This window comes from Mus pahari, chromosome 17 (genome assembly GCF_900095145.1).
Source record: "Mus pahari chromosome 17, PAHARI_EIJ_v1.1, whole genome shotgun sequence".
Classification (NCBI taxonomy): Eukaryota; Metazoa; Chordata; class Mammalia; order Rodentia; family Muridae; genus Mus; species Mus pahari.
Genome location: NC_034606.1, coordinates 54356133 through 54374252, shown reverse-complemented (window position 1 = coordinate 54374252; position 18120 = coordinate 54356133). Strand labels below are relative to the sequence as shown.

Below are 18120 nucleotides of genomic sequence, written 5' to 3'. Positions count from 1 at the left end.
ACAGACACACACACACAGACACACACACACACAGACACACACACACCCACAGACACACACACACACAGACACACACACTCAGACACACAGACAGACACACAGACACACACACACAGACACACACACACACACAGACACACACACACCCACAGACACACACACAGACACACACACACTCAGAGGCTGGAGAGACAGTAAAGTGCCTTTCAAGCAGGAGAACCTGAGTTTGATGCCCAGAGTGAGACAGGGTTGGTTTCGACTAGACTTCTATTAACTTTCTCCCAACTAGAGATTTAGGTTGTTACTTTTCTTAAGATTTGTTTATTGTATTTATGAGAATTTTGCCTGTGTGTCTGTATGCACACCATGGAGTAAAGTACCCTTGGAACTGGACTCAGAAATACTTGTGCTGAGAACCAAATCCTGGTCCTCTGTAAGCACATAATGCTCCTGTGTTTGTTTGATTGGTTGTTTTTTGTTTTGTTTTGGGCGAGTTTTGTTTTGTTATTGGTTTTATTTTGTTATTTGTTTTGTTTTGTTTTGTTTTGTTTTGTTTTGAGACAGGGTTTCTCTGTGTTGCCCTGGCTGTCCTGAAACTCCCTCTGTAGACCCGGACTGTCCTCGAACTCAGAGATCTACCTCCCAATCGCTGGCATGAAAAGCCTGTTCCACCAGCAGCCAGCCGCAATAAATGCTCTTAACAGCCAAACCATCTCTCCAGCCCTACACCAAGCCTCCATCTCCAAGTAGAACTTCATGCTCTTAGCCCGTAAGTACTGAGTGGCTCTGTTGCCCGTCCTTGATTAGTGATTTAGGGACCTCTTCTGTCGAGAAACGACCACTACGGGGCCGATTTGGGCTAGAATAAGTGCACAGCACTTGATCTGCGCATGCTGTGTGCTAATACCCCTGCCTCATTCCCTTCCCCTCACCCTGCCCCCCCCCAGTCCCATCACCCATCCCGTCCGTCACCCACAAGCACTGACTTCCCCTGTAAGGCATGTATCCCAATGTCCGTCACACATAATACTGGACACTTAACAAACGTTTATAGCACCTTCCCAGCTGGGTGCTGCCCTGAACACCAGGGGCACAGTTGTCAGACGAGGCCCTGCCCACGTGGCTGTACACGAGGCACGTAAGAAAGGAACATAATTGTCAAGCACTGGGGACTTGGGGGGCGGGCTGAGGGTGTGGGAGGTGGAGCACAGGCAGGAGGCAGCCCAGGGCCTCTTCATCTCTACTCTGTCCTCACGCAACCTCCGGCCACCCAAACCCCAGGGTAAGACCAGGTGAGGCCAAGTCGAAGGCCACAGAACAGGCCCCACCCCCTGGAAAGTCCCCCGTCCTTACGAAGCGAGCCAATGACGGCGAGAGGCCGGCCCCAGTGGGCGGGACTAGTAACGGAACGGGGCGGGGCGTCGTTGCCAGGAGTCCCTCCTTCCTCTGCGGCCGCCGCGGGGGGCTGTGGAGCTGACCCCTAGCGCGAGCGCGGGCCCGGCCAGAGGTGAGCGAGGCCGGCGCGCCCTGGGGTCCGACTGTCTCGGCATGCCCGGACCTTAGGGGGTCCTTGGGGTCTGGGGCGGGGTCCCCGCGGTACTCACCGCCCCACAGGAAGACCTTCACCCCTATAACGCGCCACTTGCTTCCGTCCGTCCCTCACGCCGCAGCTGCCTCTTGACACCTTTCACGTTTGGTTCCTACACCCTCAAAACCTGACGCTTCCCTTCAGGTCCTTATCCCCCACAGCCTAACGTCAGTCTCCTCCTCCCACACGCCAAGGACCCCCCCTCAGTCTCTTCTTATCACAGCAAAAGTAGCTCCCCATCTCCTCACCTACACCCTCAGCTTCTACAACCTATGTAGAAAATGCCTTCCCTCAGCCCCCATCTCTTTTATCTTCTCCTCAGCTTCCTCAGCCCATACCCCTGATGCCACCCTCATCTCACCCCACATCCTTACCTCCCCCCACCTCAGCTTTCTCAGCCTACACCCCCAGGATGCTTCCTCTTACCTCAACCCACATTTTTTTTTTTCTTTTTTTCGAGACAGGGTTTCTCTGTGTAGCCCCTGACTGTCCTGGAACTCACTCTGTAGACCGGGCTAGCCTCGAACTCAGAAATCTGCCTGCCTCTGCCTCCCAGGTGTTGGGATTGAAGGTGTGTGCCACCACTGCCCGGCTTCAAACCCCCATTCTTTAGGTTTTATGGTTTTGTTCTGTTTTGGCAGGGGATAAGGGGTTGGGAGTTGGGGGTGGGAGGGCAGCTTTCAAGACAGGGTTTCTTTGTTTAGCCCTGGCTGGCCTGGAACTAGTTCTGTAGACCAGGCTGGCCTCAAAGTCACAGAGATCTGCCTGCCTCTGCCTCCTGAGTGCTAGGATTAAAGGCCCACAACCCCCACACGGAAGCTTCAACCCATACTCTTACCTCTTCTCAACTTCCAGATGCCTCTCCTTGTCTCTTCACTTCACTCTCTTACTATCTTCCCCTTAGAATCTTCAACCCACACCACCCATCCTTATCTCCCTCCCCTCATCTCCTATACCCTTAACTCCTTTCACCTTCCTCAGCTCACACCCTAGATGCCTTCCTCCTCACTCCACACATTATCCCTTCTATCAGTGTCTTCAACTCATATCCTTACCCCCTTCCCTCAGTCTCCTTGTTCCTCTAAGACTCTGGTCAAGTCTTCAAACCAAAGGTCTCTTCATTCAGTCTCCTTCCCCTGTATCCAAAAAACCATGCTCTTAAGCTTCTCGTTTACAGCCAGAGCACCTACTCCTCAGCACAAACATCTCCCTTCAGCTTCTTCTCTTCACAGTTGTGGTTTAGCTCATGTATTTGTATGCTTGGTCATGAGGGAATGGAACTCTTTAAAAAGGATTAGAAGGGATGTATGGCCTTGCTGCATAGGTGTGGCCTTGTTGACAGAATTGTGTCACTCTGGGTGACCTTTGAGGTTTCAGAAGTCCATATCAGGCCTACATGCTCTCTCTGCCTATTGGTCAGGATATAGCTCTTAACTATTGCTCCACAACCTGCCTGTATGCCACCATGCTCCCTACCATGATGATAATGGACTACACCTCTGGAGCTGTAAGCAAGTCCCTAATAAAATGCTTTCTTTTATACGAGTTGCCTTGGTCATGGTATCTTCACAGCAATACAACAGTGATTAAGAAAGAACTTGGTACCAGGGAGTGTTTGTTGCTGTGACAGACCTGACCATATGGCTTGTTGGTGGAATGTGGACTTTGGGACTTTGGTTAGGAAAGCAGTTGAAGGCTTTTAATGGGCCATACTAGTAGGCTCATGGAAGACAATGGTGCTGAGACAATCTAAATTCTGATGGCTCAGCTCATGAAGTTTTAGAAGGGAAGAATATTAGTAAGTGGCCTTACTTACAATTCTTGTGATAGTCTGACAAAGAATATGACTGCTTTTAGCTCTTCAAAAAATCTGCCTGAGACTACATTTAAGCTTTTTTAATTTTTATTTTATTTTATTTTTTTAGTAATGGCATTGGCAGAGGAGATTTCAAGACAGAGTAATATTTGACTGTTTCATGTGGTTATTAGTGACTGCTTTTATAAGTATCTACAGTGAAAAGGAGCAAATGGAGCAAGTACAAATATAAAATATGCAGCATGAGGAGAAAAGTAACGCCAGGGAATGTTTTATGGGAGTCAAGTTCAATGCTCAAGGAGATAAGTTTAGGGAAAAGCCTGAAAAAATATTTTAAAAAATTATTAACTTCAAAAAGAGAGAAAAGTCTGATGCTAAATGGAATAAAGAGATAGTGAATTCAGGGCAAGACCTCCCAGCTAAGCTTCTAAATTGTGAAAAAGGAATTAAAGGGAAGCTTAAACAGTGGAGAAAGCCATCAACAATAGAAAGCTGAGGCGAGTGTAATTGAATGAGGATGCCATGTTCCTGTGTGAGAATGCAGCAGAACTTGGCAGCCTCAGCTACATGGTTCTGGCTTTACAGTCAAGAATACAAGAAAGGGCTTGTGATATGTCCCTCCAGCTAAGGAAAGCCGATGGGGTCAAATGTGTGTCAGGGGTGCCCCTGCATGGAGGCCTGGAGAGGCCATTATTTGAAGCTGTGAAGGTAAAGCCTAGATTGTGTTGAAGATCTCAAGATGTTAAAGATGCCAGAGTTGTGAGATAGCTGCCAAGGAGAGCTGCAGACTCAGTGTGTAACCAGCCCAAGAGAGAGAACTGTTGCAGTCAACAAAGCTGAAGAGATCTGAAGAGCACTTTGACATCAGACATGGAGATGCAGAATTTGAAGTTTGCCCCACTGGTTTTCAGTCTTGCTGTGTTTCCTTTTCTCCATTTTGGAATGTTGATATATATGCTGTGCCATTATATGTTGGAAGTATGTGATCTGCTTTTTGATTTTTATTTCACATGGGGCATACAGTGAAGAGAATGCCATGAGTTTCAGAAGAGATTTTGAACTTTTAAACAGTGTTGAGTCTGAGCTAGACGATAGGCAGGACTGTTGAAGTTGAAGTGAATGCATTTTTGCATTATGATATGGCCACGAGCCAATGGGGGCCAGGGGATGGAATGTGGTGGTGTGAATAAGAATGGCCCTCATAGGATCATATATTTGAATGCTTGGTCACAAGGGAGTAGACCGCTGAAAGGATTCGAGGGATTAGGAGGTGTGGCCTTGTTGGAGTAGGTTTGTTTTTGTCAGAGAAAGTGTGTCACTGAGGGTCTACTTTGAGGTTTCAAAGCCCATGTCCCGCCTAGGTTCTCCCTGCCTGTAGATCAGTATGTAGCTCTCAGCTCCAGCTCCAGCACCTGCCTAGATGCTGCCATTCTCCCTGCCGCCCTGATGATAATGGACTAAGTCTCTGAAAGTGCAGGCAAACCCCAGTTACATCTTCCTTGTATGAGCTGCCTTTGTCATGTGTCTCTTCACAGCATTAGAACAATGACTAAGACAACACCCTAAATCCTCTCACCTCTGTTTCTCAACCCACAGCCTAATCCTGCTCTCCTGACCTTCACAGCCTCCACCCTAGGACCCTTCCCCCAATCTCTTCTCCCTGAACTCCACTTAGACCATAGAGTTCAATAAAAAGATACATAGCCTTTATAATAAGCCTTAACGCATTAGAGCTGGGCTGGGCAGATATCAGCCCTCTGTGCTATTTTGTCTACTTTCTGTCAGTAACCCTGAGATATCACATGCCATGTTCTGCCTAGGCAGCTCCTGCCCCAACAGACTAGCCCTCATGGCCATGTGCTCACGATCCACCCACCCCATGGCGCCTTCTTCCTTTCTCCTCCTTTCTCTCCTCATCATGGTCCCTGCCTGAGACCCCAAGCCCAAGAATATTCCCTCCGCCCCCTCTCTTCTATCTAGCCCAGGCCGTAGGAATCTTAATTAACCAATCAGGGATACTGGGGGGGGGGGTGGTACAAGGTTTACACAACAGAAGCTGGTCTATGTGAGAATTCACTTGTCTTGGGGCAGCCAAATCTTGTGATACAGTATTTAGCATTTGAATACATAGTAGTACCATACAAATCCCAGCACACCTTCCCTCAGGAACCTATACCCTACATCCCCTCACTGCAGTCTCTTCAGCCCTCATTCTTCCTCTTACTCTCCCCACCTCTCATCCCCTAAGACCTCTTCCTGCAGTCTCTTAGCCCAGACCTTAAAATCCCTGCTATCATTCCCCTCCCTGCACACCCTAAGCCCCTTTTCCTCAAAATTCTTACTTATATCCCAAGACTCCACCCTTACTCTCTCCATCCAAACAGAAGAGGCGGGGGCTCTTCTCATCCTGCATCCTAAATCCTCCCCTTCAGTCTCTACATCTAACCCCTGAGACATTTCCCCCTCAGTCTCCTCATCCTCAAACCCTGCTCCCCACCGCCTTCTCCAAACACTACACATCCCAAGTCCTGAAGTCTGCATGCCCTAGACTTATCCCATATGCCCTGGGCCTCACGCACCAATCTCAACACATGAATTCTAACCCTGAGATATTCTTCACCCACCCCAGCTCTCATACTGTCTCCCTGGATCTACTTCCCAACTTTGTCAGTTTCTGCAATCCAAAGTCACATGGCCACAGCCCCTATCCTTCTACCTGCTTCATGCTCTGTGCCTCGGTTTATCTAATCCTCTGGTTATAGAAATATGTATTGTTGCCTCATTTCCCCCAGTTATCCTGCCTGCCCCTTAAACGGTTTTAGTTGTCCCTTCAGTGCCTTTATCTTGTTCATCCATCACACTTATGTTTTATACTCAGATGTGTTACCTACATGTCATCCGTTTTCTCTGTGCCATTTTAGGGTACTGAGGGGCCTTCAGTCTTTGCAGCATTTGCTGAATTACTGTTGTTTCTCCGTTGTATACATAGATACTACTAAACACTGAAATCTTCCCCTAAGAGATCCATTGAACTCTTGGGCTCATGTCTATTTCAAGTTTTAGCCAATCAGAGACCACTTTCCCGCCCACACTATATGAAGTGGTTCCTCCCACTTCATGGACCTCCGAGCCCACTTCATTTTTCTCCTTAGCACTTCTCGTCAGCTGATATTTTGTGTGTGTGTGTTTCCTGGCTGCCTCCTCTGTCTGACATGAAAACTCCCCAGGGACTGGGGCTGTGACCGTTTGTTCACTGATATCCAAGCTCCTGAAGCGCACAGCGCCCAGTGATGCCTGTTGACTGCGTAAGGATTAGCTGTGCTGTCCTCCACTTCTCATGGGCTTCAAGTACCCCCTAGCCTTCCTACATTTGTGACTGCTAGTCAGTTTTATGTGACTGTTTCCTTCTGCTTTTTAAGACTGGGGGGGGGGTTGTATTGTGAGCAGAGTGCAAAGAAATCGGAGATAAAAGATTAAGAATAAAGAAGTAGAACTCCTTTTGCTTTTTACTTAGAGCTGGGGTCCAGGCTAGCCTCAGACTGTTGATCCTCATGTCTCAGTCTTATGAACAGCTAGAATTACACACATTCTACCATACCAGCTCCTGCTCATTTGCCTGCACTTTCTAACTCATTGTGAACGATATCTCTCACCACATTTTGGGAAGAAATTGTACACTGGAGAGGATCATAGTATTTAATAGTACTTATCTTGGTTTTTTTTTTTTCTTTCAAGACAGGGTTTCTCTGTGTAGCCCTGACTGTCCTGGAACTCACTCTGTAGACCAGGCTGACCTCGAACTCAGAAATCTGCCTGCCTCTGCCTCCCGAGTGCTGGGATTAAAGGCATGCGCCACCACACCTGGCTATCTTGGGTTTTTATTGATGTGATAAAACACCATGACCAAAGGCAACTTGAAAAGGAAAATAATTATTTCAGCTTACAGTTCCATTTCGCAATCCATCACTGAGACAGGAACAAAGCAGGAACCTGCAGTCAGAAACCACGAACACCATGGAGGAGTGCTGCTTACTGGCTTGCTCCTCATGGCTTGTTCATCCTGCTTTCTCCAAGAACTCAGGACCACTCACCCAGTGGTGGCACCACCCACAGTGGGCTGGGCCCTCCCGCATCAGTCATTAATCAAGAAACTGCCCAACAGACTTGCCCATAGGCCAATCTTATGGAGGCATTTTCTCAATTCAGAGTCCCTCTTCCCGAATGACCCTAATTTGTGACAAGTTGTCATAAATCTAATACAACACCGTAGTGAGGATAAAATCTATACTTGTTTAGACACGAAGTATGAATTATTCAAAGCCCTTTCTCACCTAATTTTAGTGCAATATTTTTCCTCTCACTCTTCAGTCTACAGTGTCACATGTCACCACTTTCCTACGGGTATAGGGACAACTACTTAGAAAGTACTTAGAAGCTGTACAGGGTTAGGAAAGTGGCAGCAGTGGGGGCTCCTCTAGTTCCCATGGCCTCACCATCTACAGGTAGTGGCTGGTTTTCTGGTGCCCAGAGTGAATCCATCCTACTGAGTGGGCCTGTCCAATCAAGTGGCTGTTGGTTACCCACAAGTGTCACCATTGCATGTTGTGCCGGTCGCTATTGTAGCTCATAGGCATTACAACTGGATAGGCCTGTTATCCCTTTTTTCCTTGGCAGCTTGCATGGCTCTTCCAGTACTGAGAGCCAGTCCTCAGGGACCAGGCTTCCAGGTCACATCCACATTTGCTCTTCCAAGTCCAGTGTCCAAAGTGTGTGGTATCGTCAGCAAAAAGGATTTACCTTCTTTTTTCATAGGTACTGAGGGCAGTGGCTGTAACCTATGTTGTTTTGGGGGCGTCTCTTGAATTGCCCTGACCAAAAACTGAAAGGAAGTTACCTTTCCCTAGGGGAGCATTACTGTCACCCCAGTTGGTATAACCTCAACTAAACTATACAAATATATAAGGATGGATGGATGGATGGATGGATGGATACACATATACAGATAAACATATATATTCTGTAATTTTAAGTAAACATAATTCCCTATGGCATTTTAAATATCCTTAGTGTTATTTTTCCCTCTTCCTCTGTGTTGCCCTCTCCAACCCCTCCTTAGGTTAGCTCCCTCACACCTATTTTCCCCTTCCACATATGCCTCCCCCTTTTTGAGACAGGGCCTTACTATGTAGCCTTTGCAGACCAGGATGGCCTTAAACTCATACAGATCCACCTGTCTCTGCCTCCTCAGTGCTGGGTTGTCATTGTTTATACTTTCCTGGTATCTGTAGCTTTTCTGGCTATACACCTACTGTGGTGGTTTGAATGAGACTGGCCCCCATAGGCACATATGTTTGAATGCTTGTTACCCACCTAGTGAAACTGTTTGGGAAGAATTAGGAGGAGTGGCCTTGTTGGAGAAGGTGTGGCCTTGTTAGAGGAGGTGTGGCCTTGTTAGAGGAGGTGTGACCTTGTTAGAGGAGGTGTGACCTTGTTAGAGGAGGTGTGTCTTTGTTGGAGGAAGTGTGCTACTGGAGGTAGGCTTTTAAAGTTTCAAAAGTTCTCTCTCTCTCTCTCTCTCTCTCTCTCTCTCTCTCTCTCTCTCTCTCTCTCTCTCTCTCTGCCTGCTGCCTGCCAATCAGGATGTAAAGCTCTCAGCTCCTGTTCTAGTGCCATGCCTGTCTGCTTCCCATCATGAAGGTCATGGACTCTACTACCCTTGGGAACCATGAGCCCCAAATAAAATGCCTTCTTTTATAAAAGTTGCCTTGATCATAGTGTCTCTTCACAGCAATAGAACACTAAGATACTCATATCTGAAAGTTCAGAGCTAGCCTTCACAAATAAGAGGAAATGTGGTATTTGTCTTTCTAGGTCTGGATCACCTTACTGGGTATAATCCACTTACCTGCAAATTTCCTGATTTTATTTCATAGCAAAATAGTATTCCATTTTGTTTATGTACCACATTTTCATTATGCATTCTTCATAATAATTTGAAGGGCATTTGGGTGTTTCCATAGCCTAGATACTGTAAATAGAATAGCACTGAATGTGCTGAGCAGATGCTATCTATAGAGGAGGATGTCAAAACCTTTAGGCAACGGCAAACACCAAAGTGGATGCTCACAGCCAGCTATTGGNTGGAACACAGGGTCCCCAATGGAGGAGCTAGAGAAAGTACCCAAGGAGCTGAAGGGGGCTGCTACCCTCTAGGTGGAACAACAATATGAACTAACCAGTACCCCCTGAGCTTGTGTCTCTAGCTGCATATGTAGCAGAAGATGGCCTAATCGGCCATCACTGGGAAGAGAGGCCCCTTGGTCTTGCAAACTTTATATGACCCAGCACAAGGGAACGCCTGGGCCAAGTAGTGGGAGTGGGTGGGTAGGGGAGCAGGGGTGGGTGGGGGTATAGGGAACTTTCAGGATAGCATTTGAAATGTAAATAAAGAAAATAATAATAAAAAAATTAAAAAAAAAAAAACCTTTAGGCAAATGCCCAGCTGTGGGATAACTAGCTATATAAAGGATTTCTTTTTAGCTTTTTAAGAATTCTCCAGATCTCCAGAGTAGGTGATGCTTTAGTTTCATTTGTTTAAAGCAGGATGTCATGTAGCTAATGCTGGCCTCAGACCTGTTCCATAGTTGACAATATGATAATCTTTTTTTTTTTTTTTTTTTTTTTGGTTTTTCGAGACAGGGTTTCTCTGTATAACCCTGGCTATCCTGGAACTCACTTTGTAGACCAGGTTGGCCTCGAACTCAGAAATCCGCCTGCCTCTGCCTCCCAAGTGCTGGGATTAAAGGCGTGCGCTACCACCGCCCGGCAACAATGTGATAATCTTACATTCTTGCCCCCTCTCCCTCTAGCTCCCAAATGCTGGATTACAGCATGTGTCACCATGCCCAGACACTTCAACTCTTAAATAAACAGTAGTGCCAAGGACAGTGGTACATACCTGTAGTCCTAGTACTTAAAAGAAAAGGAAGGAGGATCAGGAGTTCCATGTATCTTTAATTACAAAGCAAGTCTGAGGCTAGCCTGAGCTACATGAGACCTTGTCTCAAAAACAACTAAAAATGTCAATACATTGGCATTTCATTAAAGTTTTAAAATCTTTTTTTTAAAAGCTTAACTTTATTTAGTGTAATTTTTCCCTAGTATACACCACCACTTCTTGATTTTGTTACTGTGTGTGTGTGTATATATATATATATGTATATATATACATATATATATATATATACACACACATATATATATATATATATCAACATATGCGTGTGTGTATGTGTGTGTGTGTGTGTGTGTGTGTGTGTGTGAGAGAGAGAGAGAGAGAGAGAGAGAGAGAGAGAGAGAGAGAGAATGAGAGAGAACTTGCTGAGTCTAATTAGTGTTACCCTTATGTGCCTGTGTTTAAAACCAACCACTTAGGGTTGGGTGCTTGACACTGAAGAAAACTGGTTCTTCTTTCATCAGCATTGACTAAATACCTGTAGATAATCATCTAAGAGTATAGCTATGCAGTATCTCTCCCCACTCACGTTGTTGGCATGGTGACTGGTATGGTGTTTGCAGGTCTTGTGCAGGCCGTATAGTTAAGTGAGTGTCTGTGGTCGCAATATCCCTGTTGTGTCCAGAAGAAACTGTCTTGCAGCAGTCATTCTGGTCTTCAGGCTCTTACAATATTTCTACCTCCTCTTCTGTAATATTCCTTGAACTTTAGGTGTAGAGGTTATGTTATAGATGTCCCACTTGGGGCTGAACACCCCACGGTCTCTTAGACTATGCATTTTGACCATTTGAAGTAGCCTCTGTAATAGAATATCTGTAATAGCCTCCGTCTGCGACAAAAAGAAGCCTCTTTGATGAAGGATGAGAGCTGCACGTATCTATGAATGTAAAGGTAAGTCCTTAGAAGACAGTTGGAAACTAAAACTATAGTATTTAGCAGCATGCTAGTAGCAGGTTATCCTCTAGGGGGTCTATGTCCTGGCTAGTACCAGGCAGGAATGAGCTTCCCCCAGTCAAGCAAGCTTTTTAGGTCCGAACAGGTAGCTCTTGGTTACCCCCAAGATATAAGTGCCACTATTACACCATTGTGAATATTTTGCCAGTCCAGTAGTCGTGGGTCTCAGGCTTTACAGTGGAGTAGATTTGTTGATTTTTTTTTTCTCCTTTGACAGCTGATACATGACCTTTTGATTCTATGAGACCTAACCCCTGAGGAAGGTGCTTTCAAATACCCGTTTCCTTCCTTCGAGCACTGTGACAGATTTGAATGGGGGCATCAGCAATAGGTATTGATGCCTTCACACTGTGGCAAGCAGCCAAGAACAGTAGCTATAACCTACATTGTTTGGGTCTCCAAGATTTCAGTCTTTACGTTTGACTTGGAGTAGCTAGCCAGAAAAGGAAAAAGGAACCATTGTGGGCTGGTGGAGGTTAGGAGGAGCCTAGAGAGAGGTGTGGCGCCAGGCGGTGGTGGCGCACGCCTTTAATCCCAGCACTTGGGAGGCAGAGACAGGCGGATTTCTGAGTTCGAGGCCAGCCTGGTCTACAAAGTGAGTTCCAGGACAGCCAGAACTACACAGAGAAACCCTGTCTCAAAAAACCAAAAAACAAACAAAACAAAACAAAACAAAAACAAAAAACAAAAAAGGAGAGAGGTGTGGCAGGAGACAGATGCTAGAAAGGAAGAAAAGGGTGAGAGTACATGGAAAGTGGGAAGGGAAGATGATACAGAAGGAGAGGAAGGAGAGATGAATGACACTAAGAATGTTAGGGAAAGTCGTTGGGAAACCCATTATTTTATAAGCTTACGTTAAAATATTTTCAGATGAAATTAACCCCACATCTGGAGGCACCTGCCCCACGGGTTAGGCCTCAGAGCATCAAAAGGTGATGTATCTGCTGCCAAAGGAGAAAAATTATAAACAAATCTACTCCACTGTAAAGCCTGGGAACCACGACTATTGGGTTGGCAAGTGGGATAATGCTCCCCCAGGAGCTACATGCAAGGGAGCCCCAGCCCCAGGCAGAAGGTACCACCCTTTAAGTTGTTTATAAAGTGAATCTAACTCTAGTAGCAGATTTTAGTAGTAACTTTTACAATTTTTTTGTTCTTCCATTTACAAACTGAAACTCATCTAATTATAATTGTGATATATTCTATCTTTTTAAGTGCCTCAATTGTGTTAACACCTGCGTAATTTCTTTCTTTTTTTTTTTAAGATTTATTTATTTCATGTATATGAGTACACTGTAGCTGTTTTCAGACACACCAGAAGAGGGCATCAGATTCCATTACAGATGGCTGTGAGCCAGCATGTGGTTGCTGGGAATTGAACTCAGGACCTCTGGAAGAGTAGTCAGTGCTCTTAACCATTGAGTCATCTCTCCAGCCCGCGTAATTTCTTAATAGTTAGATTCTTTTGTTTGGTTGAGCTTTAGTTTTGGTTTGGTGTCTGTGTGTGGTTCTTTGACAGATTTCAATATGTAACTCAGGCTGGCTTAAAACTCATGGTGATCCTCTTGCCTCTGCCTCTCAAGCGCTAAGATTATGGGTAAATACTATGAAGCCCAGTTCTCCTAAGAAGTTTTTATAACTATCATGTCAGGATTACAATGAAGCTTGCATTCTCTTAAATGTTCCCAAACTGTACATAAGCTTTGGTTAAAGACTCTGGTTTGTAATCAACTATACATTTTAAAATTGAATAGTAAAATTGATCTATTACTCTAATATGCCAAATTCTCTTTTATATCCAAATACACAAAATTATGAATATTCACAATTATTGTTTTTATCTGTGTAAACATTTTCCATTTTAATATCCTACTTTCTCAGGCCTGTAAATTGCTTGCATACTAACAAAACACATCATCCCATACAATTTTGGGAATTTCCTCTCTTGTACTTTTAAGAGCCTCCTTTTCAGTTCAGTAAATTCTTCACACTGGGAGAGTAATGGTTAGAATGCAGTGGACTTTGAGAGCGTGGCTCTGCCCTGCTTCTACCCATCAGACTCCTTACCCTTAGTCTCTGGTGGTTCCCGCACGTCACTTCCCAAGCTTGCTGCCAGGCCCCTTCGCCTGTCCTCTCCCTTAGCACTCTGATCTTTGTCTTTCAATAGCATCTCTATGGATAGTATTCACATTTCTGTCTCTAGACCGCCCTCCATAACTTGCTCATCTAGTTTCCTACTCAGGATTCCCATTTAGAAGCATAGTAAGTACAATTAGTTTTAATTGTCAACAACGATCTAGAATCACCTGGGAAGACAATCTCAGTGAGGGAATATCTGGATCAGGTTGGCCTGTGAACAGTCTGTGGGAGATTGCCTTGCCTGTGTCGACTGAAATGTGAAGCACCCCGGCGGCACCTTTCTATGGGTTTGGGTCCTCTCCTGTTAGAGTGGAGAATGTGAGCTGAGGACCAGTGAGCATGCGCGCATGCATTCTTCTTCTCTGCTCCGCTTGACTAGGCATGTGACTTAATGCTTCAAGTTCCTGCCTTCACTTTCTCACAGTGGTAGACCGGAACATCGAAGTGTAAGCTGAAGAAACCTTTTCTGTTAAAATGGCTTATGTCGGGGTATTTATCATAGCAATGGGAGACAAAGCTGGAACAGAAATTAGTATAGAAAGTGGGGCTGTGGCTGGGGTAAGCCTGACCATGGAACGTTTAACCCTAATTTCCAAGACATTTACTCTGTGGGAGAGAGAGAGAGAGAGAGGGAGAGAGAGAGAGAGGGAGAGAGAGAGAGAGAGAGAGGAGAGACAGAGAGAGAGAGAGAAAGAAGAAGAAGAAGAAGAAGAAGAAGAAGAAGAAGAAGAAGAAGAAGAAGAAGAAGAAGAAGAAGAAGAAGAAGNAAGAAGAAGAAGAAGAAGAAGAAGAAGAAGAAGAAGAAGAAGAAGAAGAAGAAGAAGAAGAAGAAGAAGAAGAAGAAGAAGAAGAGAGGAGAGAGAGAGCGAGCATGTGAAGAACAGAGGACAATTTTGAGAATTGTTTTTCTCCTTACACAATGTGGGATTCCAGGAATTGAATTGAACTCAGGTTTTCACAGTTGTCAGAAAGCACCCTTATCAGCCAAGCCACCTCACAGTCAAAAATCGCTTTTTTTGTGGAAAGGATGTGGAATATTTGATACTTTGGGTTAGAAAAGCTATTGAATGATGTAAACAGAGCTTAATGGGCCATTTTTGTGCTTGGAAGAAAAATGCAGAGAGTGGAGAACCACTCAGAGGATCCAGATGGGAACAAGAACTCTGTTAGGAACTAGGCTAGTGAGCAATTATGTGGATATTCATTCTGCTCATGTCCCGAGACCTTGCGTGAAGTTGGATTTGATGGTAATTGACTGCTTTATTCAGCAGAGGAAATCTCAAAGCAAGACAGCATTCAAGCTGGTGTTGCAGAAGCAGCTGAAACTGAGAGGTCAGCACCATTGTGGAGAAGCTTCCTGCTCTGACCTGGAACAATAGAAGTGTCCCTCAGGGTCAGCACAGAAGAAGCTGATACAGCTACGGTGCAAGGAAGCCAGGGACATCATAAGCCAGCAGCAGAACTGGCCAGTGTTGGAAACATGGTTGCATGTGCCACTGGTTTTGAAACCATGATAGATTCGAGATTCAGATTGTGAAGAACAGCTAAAGCCAGGCACCATGTGTCAGGGTCAGAGACCCAATGGAAGAGCCTAAAAGGCCACTGAATGGAGCTGTGAAGGTGAAGCCTCAGTTGCATTGGAAAGCTGGGACATTGGAGATGCCAAGACAGGTTTCTGTATGTAGCCACCCATAGAGCACAATTATTCTCTTTCATTTTATATTTCTTTGGATCTTGCAAGAGAACCATAAAGATTTTAAGTTTAACATCTTGTGGTTCCTAGTCATGAATTTCCTTCATTATATAGCATAGATTTGAAGGAACACCCAAAATTTTCAGCTAATTAGTTACAACTCACAACTAGATAAGAAGAGGAGTCATAGTCGGGCGTTGTGGCACACGCCTCTAATCCCAGCACTCGGGAGGCAGAGGCAGGCGGATTTCTGAGTTTGAGGCCAGCCTGGTCTACAAAGTGAGTTCCAGGACAGCCAGGGCTATACAGAGAAACCCTGTCTCGAAAAACCAAAAACAAAACAAGAAGAGGAGTCATCAGAAACACTGAAACTCTTCAAACTATAGTAAAAATGGTGTTATCTTTTGAGTATTTGTAATGGTGTGCCTTGAACCCAGGGCCCTCACTGAGCTACATGAAGGTCATATTTCATCCTGAAAGAAACAGAAGGCTCTTGAGGAGCTTCAGTGGTATGATATTTTCACTATATATATATATATATATATATATATATATATTGCTGGGCATAGGTGGCACATGCCTTTAATCCCAGTACTTGGGAGGCAGAGGCAGAAGGATTTCTGAGTTTGAGGTCATTCTGGTCTACAGAGTGAATTCCAGGACAGCCAGGGCTACACGGAGAAACCTTGTCTGGGGGGTGGGGGTGGAAATCACCATGTACAATGGGTGGGACTGGAGGAAGGTCTTTTACAGACTATAGAGATAGCCCAGGTGAAAGGTGAGGGCCTGCACCTTTGTTCACATGCCCTGCCCTCAGGCTAGTCTTCCTCACCTTCAGATCTACACATTTAGCTGCCTCTTGGAGGCTCAGTTAGAGGCCTACCTGATAGAACAAGGCTCGTGGTTTGCCTTCTAATCGGCTCCTCTCCCAGTCTTCCCCATTTCAGGCATCACTTTGTGTCATTTGTTCCTGCAAACCTAGACTCATCAAACCCTCCTCCTGGTCTTGCTAGAGGATTCTCATCCTATCGCTATCTACTGGACTCTTCTATTGCTTGTCAATCATTACCACTCCAGGCTATGAGCTCCACAAGGGCAAAGCTTCGTTTGCCAGTAACTCCCAAGCCCTGGACTTTCCTGAACCATGAATGTTCTATGAGCAGATAAGATTGGTGGCTTTCAGTGACCTATTAGGTTATATAAGAGTGCAGGCTTCCTTGTGACTTCCAAGTCCTGACTGGAATTATGATGAACAGTGATGCCATCCATTTGGTTAAAAGGTGAAAGAACAGCTGTTTGGGAGAGAAAATATGAAATTAGCTTACACTGTTGGGTTTGACATGTTTAGGGAACTTCCCTAAGGAGAAGCACAGTAGGCAGGTGTACATACAGACCTGGGGTTTAAAAACACTATCTGAAGGCCGGGCAGTGATGGTGCACTCCTGTAATCCCAGCACTCGGGAGGCAAAGGCAGGCGGATCTCTGAGCTCGAGGCCAGCCTGGTCTACAGAGTCAGTTCCAGGACAGCCAGGGCTACACGGAGAAACCTTGCCTTGAAACAAACAAACAAAAACAAAACGCTTCATCTGAATCTACAAAGTGAACAGGAAAGTGAAGCAGTGGGCATCACCATTGAGTCTGCTTTGTGCCAAGAGAAAGGACTGAGGGGACCCTCACTGACATTTGAACGCCAGTGAAGGAGAGGGCCCAAAAAGAGCAGGGGAGGAGCTACCAGGTAGTCAAAGTTTATGAGAGATCTAAGTTAAATACCAATAAGAGGATTTTGACCAGGAGGAAATAGCTGACTGGCAGGTACTGAAGAGAGGTTAAATATAAGGAGAGAGGTACCATAAATATGCCATTTGTGTCTGGTGAGACCAGTTTCAGTGAAAGGCAGAGAAAGATATCAGGTTACCAGAGTGTGAAGCGGTAGGAACTCCAGGGCAGTCATTGTCAGCTGTTTTATAGCAGCCTGGCTATAAAACAGAGAGGAAGCCTGCATTATGGTTCATGGAACATGTTTCAGGCCTTCTGTCCATCACCCATACTCAGCCCACTCTCATGAATACTGCCTGTTCTTTTTTATTTTATTTTATTTATTATATGTAAGTACACTATAGCTGTCTTTAGACACCCCAGAAGAGGGTATCAGATCTCATTACAGATGGTTGTGAGCCATCATGTGGTTGCTGGGATTTGAACTCACGACCTTTAGAAGAGAAGTCGGTGCTCTTAACCACTGAGCCATCTCTCCAGCCCCCAAATACTGCCTGTTCTTAGAAAACTATTTTACTTACAAAAACAGACCAACAGGAAAGATGAGTTCCCCAATGAGAAATAGCACCACATTCCAGAAGTGACACATTTACAGATTCCCCAGAGATCGTACATCCTGCCCCAGACCCCAGATCTACCTCATGCCTGTCAGGGCCTTCTGCTTTGGCCCCAGAATTTCATTCTTATCCTGGTGTGCTGTCCTATACCTGTAATCCCAGCACAAAACAGAGGCAGGAGGACTAGACTAGACCAACCGTTCAAAACAAAACTTCCCTTTAACAGCTTACGGATGGCAGATACTGACCAAAAGTAACTTGGGGAAGAAAGGGCTTATTTCGTTTTACAAATTACAGTCCATAACCAACGGGAGCCAGAGCAGGACCTCGTAAGCAGAAGTATGCAAGCAGAAACCTAGAGGAAGAAACTGAAGCAGAGCCAGGAAGAAGTGCTTCTTATTGCCTGCTCTGCTCCCTTTCATTTATGTATTTATTTATTTATTTATTTGGTGGGGGGGGGGTGTCGTGACAGGGTTTCTCTGTATAGCCCTGTCTGTCCTGGAACTCACTTTGTAGACCAGGCTGGCCTCGAACTCAGAAATCTGCCTGCCTCTGCCTCCCGAGTGCTGGGATTAAAGGCGT

General features: G+C 45.4%; 1 protein-coding gene across 2 annotated transcripts in view; it reads left to right on the top strand.

Moving 5' to 3' along the window:
- The first annotated feature begins 1193 nt into the window (after positions 1 to 1193).
- Positions 1194 to 18120, top strand: part of Syce3 (synaptonemal complex central element protein 3) — a 27402-nt gene continuing 10475 nt past the window's right edge. Inside the window, exon 1 of one of the 2 annotated variants that reach the window (XM_021217358.1) lies at positions 1194 to 1292. The gene's annotated coding sequence lies outside the window, so the exon portion shown is untranslated. Of the gene's footprint in view, positions 1293 to 1429; positions 1508 to 18120 lie in introns of those variants that run through there. The other variant, XM_021217357.1, reaches the window with a different exon arrangement.